Consider the following 9,442-nt stretch of genomic DNA (forward strand, 5'->3'; position numbering starts at 1 on the left):
TAATAAAGTTTTTCGAAATCTGAACAGAAATGCCCCTAATACTAAATAAACTAAAGTGTCCGATCTCAGTTTGGCCCTCCCGCTCCGCGTAGAACTGTCCGATCTCCGTTTGGGCCGCCGGCCCCGCGTAGAACTGTACGATCTCAGCAACTGTCAGCAACCTCTGCGCGCCGCCGCTTCGCTGCGCTGTGTTCGCGTCGCTTCGGTCAACAAACACGACGGCCGCCGTCTCCGTCAAACGCGCGTCCAGCCCTAGCTGTTTTGTTGTGGAGGAGGGGAATACCTAGCTACGAACGAATAATAAAATAAATGAGGTAAGGAACTGTATGTGTGTCAAATTAGAATGTTCGAAGTTGTCCTTGTAATTTTGTTTTCTTACTAATTTAACCATTGAGCAATTGCTGAACAGTCATAGAAATCTTTGAATACATCGACATTACATAACCTCAGTCAAGTTATCATTTCTATGAAAATAAATAATTTTAGTGTTTGTTTTAGGAAGATACAATGTTTAGCCGAGGGGAAAAGTTGATGAAAATTTTAAAAAATGAGAATCCCGTGGCGAAGAAGCAGGAATTTGCGCATAGGGGTCTTCTTTCTCGATCTCGTCGCCCAACAGAATCACCTGCACCACCGGCCGAGGATGCTGGAGGTGATAATGCAAGCAGCAGCAGCCTCCCTCCTGTGCCTAGTCATTCAACTGCTACGACATCAAAGCAAGATGTAGGGAAAAGATCCACTAATTATTTCACACCCAGTGAAGCGGGGGTGCTAAATAATGATTACTTAGGTAGGTTCCTCGGTATTTAGGTTTTGTAATATGCCTGCTTTGATTTGACTGGTTGTACAAGCTATGCGTTATTACTTCTTTACAGAGGAAGTGAACAACAATCTAGCTGCAAGCGACCTACAAACTCAGAGTTCACCTGCTTTATGTAAGTTAAACTGACAGCCAGTTACCTCATTCATCGGTCTTGCCTTACAGTTTTCAGCTCCATTCAATAAGCGTTGTTCGTATTAGCTCTTTTTTGTTGAATTGATATATTCCATCAGCTAGCTAATAAAGTCTTTCTATATTTCTGTTTTGGAGTGTATATCCTTATCTAGAATGTGCACGCACCCAAAAATTATTATTTGTTTAAAAAGGATTGTAACATTTTTTATTATTTCTATCTATGTGTTCTTTATTCATATGTTACAGCAAAGAAATCTACACCATTTCTTGAGAAGTCTCCTTCTAGTAAAATATTTATTTCTGCAAATGCTGGTAAAGAATTAAGGTTTTACAACTTTTTGATTCTTAATGAAAAACTTCTATTCTAATTTACAATTTTGTTTCAGTTCAAAAAGCCAAAGTGTGGCTCTTTCCCGAGTCTCCTAAGCCGAAGCAGATGGCAACAGTCGCATTAACAGAAATGAGGGACATAACTTTTATTCAAGGTAAGATTTATTATTCTTTGATCAGAAATCACCTGTTGAAAAGTAATTTGAGTTTATGGTAACATAACCAGGATCTGATTTGCAGTTCCTTTCAGAGCACTTTTAAAAATTAACATCAGATCTATAAATCCAGAGAGTGCGCAATAATATTTAAGTACTAACTACTCCTTTTATATTTGCAGGTCTAGATGTTCAGGAACCTCTTTTAACATTCCAGAACCAACCAGAGGATAACTTTGAAAGCATAATACCACTTCAGTGCTCCTCTTTGATTCAATCCCCAGAGGAGTCAGAGTTCCCAGCAGCAGAGCTAACACAACTGGAAAACGTTACTTTGCGTCACAATGATTTGTCAGGAGAATTTTTGTCTAAAAAGGCTTCACTTCATGGCTATGCTCCTGGAAGCAATGTTATGCAAGGTAATATAATCCAGGTTGATAAATTTTGTGGGAATAACAGAACAAAATGTTTCTTTACCTTTCTTCTGGTAGTACAGTGTTTATTGGAGTCTCTTCATGTTACATTCAATTTTTCTAGCTTATATTTTTGGGCAAAATATTTAAGTTATAACAGCTAATAAGTAAAGTAGAAAGGGAAAGCATTTAATTATTTAATAAGGTCAACTCAACACTAGCTGTTCTGTACAAACAATAGTAAAAGTTTGAGATGACAGTAAATTTCTTCTTGTATCCATAGAATTTGCAACACTGAATTGTTTATCATTTTTTATTGCAGGCATGGATGTTCAGAGCCCAGTCATATTTCAAGAATCGCCTGGAGAAGATAGTTTTGTTCATACCACACAACTTGAGGGCTCTGCTTTTCATTTTCAATCACCAGAGGGGTCATTGATCCCAGCAGAGGTAACACCACCAGAAAATGTTAGTGTTCTGCCTCAACATGATATATCTGCAGAATTTCTGTCTATATCAGCAGCACCTGATAGCCCTGGCACTATTGTTAAACAAGGTAATAAAATCTACTTTTGTAATTAAAACTATTTACTTGTCAAAATTTACTTACATTTTTCTTTCTTTTTTTTTTTTTTTTTTTTTTTTTTGTTGCATAGGTCAAAATGTCAGAAAGGCATTATTTCCACCATCAACTTCTGATGGCTTTCTTACCACACTACAACGCGTTCCAGAACTCTCAACTACTTCAAGTACGTTGCCTCTTCAGGCTGACCTTGAGCGAGAACCCTCATTTCTGGATGAATCTGTTGACGCTCAGGAAGAATCTGCTTGTAGTGAAGAAGTCATTGATGTTGTTATGGAAGAACCAGATATATCTGTTCAAACGGGAAGTAGGAAGAGAAAAAGAAACTCAGAGATTAGCGATCAAACTCCTCCCAAGAAGAGACTGCAAAATCCATCAAAATGGAAAACAACTCAAGCAAAACTTCAGCTCAATTCTGGGGTAGCGCATACAAGTCTAACAGGTAAACCTGTAGCAGCTAAGGAAATGAAACCTGCTTGTAATGCAACATGCCGTAGAAAGTACTCTGGGAAAATAACAAGAGAAACCAGACTGAAACTCTTCCAAAAATATTATGCCCTTAAAAGTAAAAGTTTACAGTGGAATATGATTAACAAAATGGTGCGGGCTGTTCCAGTAAAACAAAGGACTACTGATAATGAAGACGAAGTTGATCCATATAGAAAGCAGTCCTTTGAGTATTCCCTCTTAAATGATGATGGAAATGCAGTCACAGTTTGCCAAACAATTTTCTTAAATACCTTTGCTATTAGTAGTACTGTTGTCAAGACAGCCTGTCATAAAAACAGTCCTGACAAGAGGGGTACAAATGTAAATCATAAGAAGAGATTGCCACAGGTTTTGATACAAAGTGTTAAGGACCACATGAAGGAATTCCCAACAGTAGAGAGCCACTACTGCAGAGAGGATATTAGAAAGAAATATTTGGACGAAAACCTGTCAATTGCTAAAATGCATCGGCTGTACCTTCTAGAAAGGGGAGAACTCCCAAACACTGCCAATGTGAGGCAATACAGGGACATTTTCAATACTTGCTTTAATCTTAGCTTCTTCAAGCCAAAGAAAGACCAATGTGCTAGCTGTGTTCAATGGGAGCAGTTCAGCCCTGAAGAAAAAGAGAAGTTTTCCCCAAAACATCAAGAACATATTGACAACAAGAACACAGCCCGAGGTCTGAAAAAGTCAGACAAAGAATTCAGCATAAATCAAACTCCTCAAAACATTAGAGTACTTACATTCGACCTCCAAAAAGTATTCTACTGCCCAAAATCTGAAGTTGGTGAGTTCTTCTACAAGCGGAAGCTTTCATCTTATAACTTTACAATTTTTGATTGTACCACTGGGCAGGCGGTTTGTTACGTATGGGACCAAACAGTTGCCAAAAGAGGTTCCGATGAAATTGCTAGCTGTGTTCTGATGTATTTTGAGGAAACTGTAAAAAAAGGTGTAAATGAATTCAGAATATACAGTGACTCATGTTCTGGTCAAAACAAGAACCAATTTTTATACAGTATGTACTACCTTGCTGCCAGGAGGTATAACATAAAAATAATTCACCGATATTTGGAAAAGGGGCACACACAGATGGAGTGTGATAGTGTCCATGCTCAAATCGAGAGGAAGACTAGACACATTGATATTTTTACTCCAGCTCAGTGGTACGGGTACATTAAAAGTGCCAAGGTGCAAAAGCCACAATACATTGTTAAAGAGCTAGACCAGGAGATCATCCTCTCTTTCAAAGATGCTGCCCAGCACCTTTCATGGGCAAAGGTACCCATTTCTAAAATAAAAGAAATCACCATTGTGAATTCCTCACCTGATGTTGTAGCTTACAAGCTCCAGTTTAATAGTGATTGCAAGGTGGTAAAAATTCTCCCTCAGAATAAGCGTGGCCGCCCAGTTAACTGGACCACTTTTAATTTGCACCCTGCATACAGCGGGCCACTCCCACTAAAGCCAAAACTTGTAAAAGACCTGGAATGGTATTTAAAGAAAGATTTGATACCAACTCCTTTTGTACCATTTTACGTAAACCTGACTAGTCAGCCTGCTGCAGCCGAAGATGATGAAAGTGATGTACCTGAAGAACGGGAACACCAAAGAGAATTGTTTGAAGACGAAGTTAATGACAACTGATTGTGATTTGATATGATTGTTTTTGTATTGTTTTGTAATAGTTTGTTTACTTCATAATAGTTAACACTATCCTGCTGGTGGTGTGACTTCTTTCTTTAAGTTCAAAAATTTTACTATAGATGTCATTTTATGTATACTTACTACTCAATACTTTAATTGTTATCATCACCAATTTTATTATGTGATCTTACTATGAGACTGAATGATGTGAGACAACATTGCTTTGAAGTGAACTTTAAAACATAGTCAACTTAAATTATGATCTCACTATAGTATTTATTTACTTTATATACTTTATATAATGGTACCAAGCTACTGGTGGTGTGACTTCTTTCAGTTTATTAGTTTATCATAAGATGTGATTTTAGAATATGTGTACTTACTTACTTAACTTGTTCTCATCACCTATTTAATTATTTGATCAGTTATTACTATGAGACCAATTGATACGAGACAGCATAGTTTGGAAACAAACTTTAAAACTTAGTCCACTTAAATTGCGATCTCATTTATTTTTACTTTGTTTTATTACTTTGAACTGTTTTACTTTTGGTAGTAAATACCTGTTCAATCAGACCATGTTTTTATTGAGTAAACCATTTAAAAGAATTTAAAACAAAAGCTATTTACTAAATCATATCACACTTTCTGCTTGAACCCGACACTGGTTACAGAAAATAAAGTTCATTCATGGAAGAGTACTAGAGGTGATGACATGCTCTTAAAAGAGAAAGCTGGGTGTTAATAATTTGGAAACATATTTCATTTACATTCCTCCAATAGTAATAATCTGAAAACAAAATGCTTATCATTGGAACATAGTTAACAAGACAGAGTAAGTCATAATATAAAGTAAATTACAAACCGTGGTGAGAGAAGTGTCATCCTTTTTCCTCTACATCAGTGCGGGGCTTTTAATTTGAGATTTTAGCTACAATGCTGGATACAATGTGTGCCAATTAATTACTGAGTGTAGAGAATCATAACCTCCACATGCTCTTCTTAAACTAAATCTGAAAAACATAAAAACCTATTGAAGTAAAGATATTCCTCAAATTATTTCCAAATTCCAAACTATTTTATATTGAGTGCTCACCTTGTCATGGCAGAATTTTGTTTTTTCTATTCAAGTTATTTCAAAGAAGTGCAATCTCTCTTATGCCAAGTTGTCTGCTAGACTAACAAACAACTAGTCTTGAGTGTTCTGCCTCAACATGATATATCTGCAGAATGGGGGAAGGGAGGGGAGGGGAGGGTGGGTCAACGGTGACGACGGCGTAGTAGGCGGGAGGTTCAAAGAAAGGAAATAGTCGTTCAGTCATTTTTTTATTATCTTTTACTTTTCGATGGCCGCGTGAAAGATTTTCGTCTCTCAAACCGTAAGAAGTGAACCGCAGGACCAAAAAGCATACCAAGTCTTTTTAGAATCTACTTAAACAATACAAAATTGACCCGAATCCCATTTTTGATCATACCGTTGTGTTCAGAAAGGACCAGTGAATCAAGTCCAGCAACTATTTTTTAGCATGGATCAACTGGCGATTTGTCGTTTGACCTCAAACTTTCAAAACGCTTTATCTCGGAACGCACCAGGAATGAGATCGTACGGTTCTGCAGCGTCCCGGCGAGATCGTACTTTTCTGGTTTGGCGCAGCGAGATCGAACTTGTCTGGATCGGCGCGGCGAGATCGTATCTTTCTCGTAGGACCCGTCGAATTCATTGTTTGCAACCTTATACAGCAAAACAGAAACGTAACTATTAGATAAAAGCAAACTCAGCTGTTTTATTACATTTATTGAAAACAGCAGTGTTATTGGTATTGGCATTACACAGCAAAGCCATTATCCGACCAGGATAAGCCTAGTAATATTTAGGATGTTAGGATGAGGGGGGTCAGATGGGTAGCGTTGACGATGGTCACTGAAGCCCAGTATTGTCAGCAATACTGAGCCAAGGCCCAGTATTGTCAGCAATACTGAGCCAAGGCCCAGTATTGTCAGCAATACTGAGCCAAGGCCCAGTATTGTCAACAATGCGCGGTGTTAATCAGCCACCTGGTATTTCCGAGTAAAATATAACAACGCATGTAAAATTTAAAATTTTAATTACAAATCATATATTCAATCAAAAATGTTTCTAAATTTCTACAACTATATTTAACATTTTAATAACTAAAACAAAAAATCTTCAACAGATAAGGCAGTATCACCTACTTCCACGTAAGCGCGAGCTTAGGTTTTTTGATATTTTCTGTACATCAGACATGATGTGCAATCGTCCCAACACTGATGCCATCATGAAAAATGCTCACATGGGCAATCTGTCAATTTTTTTCAGCATGTAAATACTGTTAGAAATAGATGAGATCGCTACTGTCCCAATGTACCCCATGTCCCAATGAGTGATTTTAGCGGTTAGAAGAACAAGAAGAAGTTCCAAGATGGCCGCCACGGACCACAACAAACATTCAACTGTTTTCCCGAGCAGCCGCTTGCGCACGGGAGCCCCAATAACCTACCTAATGTTACATCGCGTCTGTTGGAGTGGAACTTGGTTTCGTTAGAATCAGAAAAACGCAAAGAACACCATGAAAACGATACCGGACCTTTAAGAATGCTATTCAGTGTTACTCTATGAAAATAATAGTTCATGTTCACAATTTTAACAAACTAATACCACATCTTACTAACGAACCTGAAAAATTCGTCACATATGTTTAAATGCTATTTCATGTGTTCCCCTCTATCTTCCGATCAAAATGATACAAAATTTGACTCAAATGGGCGCAATACATCGTTGAACGCGGACGGCTGCTAGCAGCCGCTTCGGGGAAACAGTTGAATGTTAGTGGTCCGTGGCGGCCCTCTTGGAACTTCTTCTTGTTCTTCTAACCGCTCAAATCACTCATATACCCCACCCTCACTTACTTCGACTTGGGCTTCGCAACAAAAGTAGCCATAAGGGGCAGCAACAAATCAACACAACAGAAAGTTCCCGAGGTGGCCTCAACTTCGGCAGTCTGGTGTTCAACCCCCCCGGCAATCAACGATAATCTTCCGAAAGCGCTAGGTAATCGGCTGCAAATGCCATGCTTTTTGCCTACATTCAGGGGGACATCAGTGCGTTTTGCCTAGTTACAGGTTGTTTAATCCCGTGAATCCAAATATTCGTCAAGCAATCTGGCAATCTTGGCAATCTGGTGTACATCCTATAAGAGAGTTGAGGCCCCCTCGAAAATTCCCGACAATGACCTCCTCCACTTTCGAAAGGACTGCATGGTGCTATTCGTCAAAATTGTGGGAAAATCCAGGAAGTGTCCCCCCTGAAAAATAAAATAACGTGTCATTTTTTGCTTATAGACCCTGTTGTGAGTAAAACTCCTAGTCTGGCTGAAGATAGGGTTTTACTCGCCCTCGGAATTCTAAGGAGTCAGAAGAATTGGATATCTGGTACCAAGGAAGATCGCGTAAAAAGGAGCTACAGTGCGCTTCTGAGACTGCCCTCTGGCGTAGCGCGGCTGAAACAGTTCGACGGAAAGGAGCCACGCCTCGACTCACTCTGGCCTGACTTAGTAGACTCAGCACCGTCATCAGTTCCTGACAAAAGCGATTTGATGCATTTTGTGAAAATGGTACTCATATTGTAGCACAGTAATGCAGCACTTGAGAGAAGCTCCCTTATGAAAATAAATTATTCCGAAACTAGCCCAAAGACCTGACAGTCTACGAAACAGTCAGGACGTATCAGACTACTCCGAAATACATCCGAAAAGGAGAGAAATCAGCAAGATTCTGGAACTGCCCGAAGCGGATGTATCTATTTGCAGGAATTCCCTACAAATAGCGCTAATGATCTTACTTGCAGGAATTCCTGCAAATAAGGTATGGAATGCTGGTATGGAACGACAGTAGATTTCCGTCAAATAGCCAAAGAAGAGAAGGGTGCAGGAAATTCCGTCAAATTACGATAGTTGTGCTATGTGCAGGAATTTGTACACGTTAGGAGGTACAACACAATTTATTCTTTATATTAATGTGCGAAATACACAATTACTGTTCGGTTTGCCCACTCCTTTATTCATCCTTTATTCCTCAAAACATAGAACTTCGATAAAAATATCATTGATGGATGATCTAAGTATATAATCTAAGTATATAAAGTATATATATTAAGAAGTCACCCGAGGTGCGAACGGCGTGCGAAAGGGAATCACCATCGAACCTATGGTGGCTGATACCAACTTGAACATACAAAATGAGAATTCAAAGCTGAAAAAAATAATTGTTTATGAGCAATATTTGAAAAATAAACAGTAAGACATACTTTAATCCTAATCTCATTTGAATTGAACCAAAGGAGATGGACTTATCACATTAGGCCTAATTTATTAGCACCACGGGTGCGAATTGGGTGCCTGGTGCTATTTTCACCACTGGGTGGTGCGAGCAATGTTAAGCTCACTATTAACACCATAGTGCAAGCAACACCTCTGACACTATTTACACCACTACATTTCCTGGCCCAGATCTCGACGCCAGTTTTTATGCGAAACTTGTGCGGATTTAGTGCCAACGTAAAAAATAGGCATGAGCACGACAATGCGCCTAAACTCTCTGAGAAATAAAGCGAATCTCATAAAATAGCTTTCTTGCGGATGGGGATGGCGCTTGCGAGTTGCGGCCGCTTGGAGCGCTAGTGAGCGGTGAGATCAACTCTCGCTTCGCGCGCGAGCTCCCCCCGTTGAAATACACGGGGAACAGTGGCATGAAAAAAGTGTCCGTTTGAACAGCAAAATGATGGAAATTTGGTCGTTCTTGTATTTTAATGGGGAGAATAGACATGCATGTACTTTCTGAAGAGGAGAAA

Source organism: Frankliniella occidentalis, unplaced genomic scaffold, assembly GCF_000697945.3.
Source record: "Frankliniella occidentalis isolate FOCC.00 unplaced genomic scaffold, Focc_3.1 Scaffold331, whole genome shotgun sequence".
Classification (NCBI taxonomy): Eukaryota; Metazoa; Arthropoda; class Insecta; order Thysanoptera; family Thripidae; genus Frankliniella; species Frankliniella occidentalis.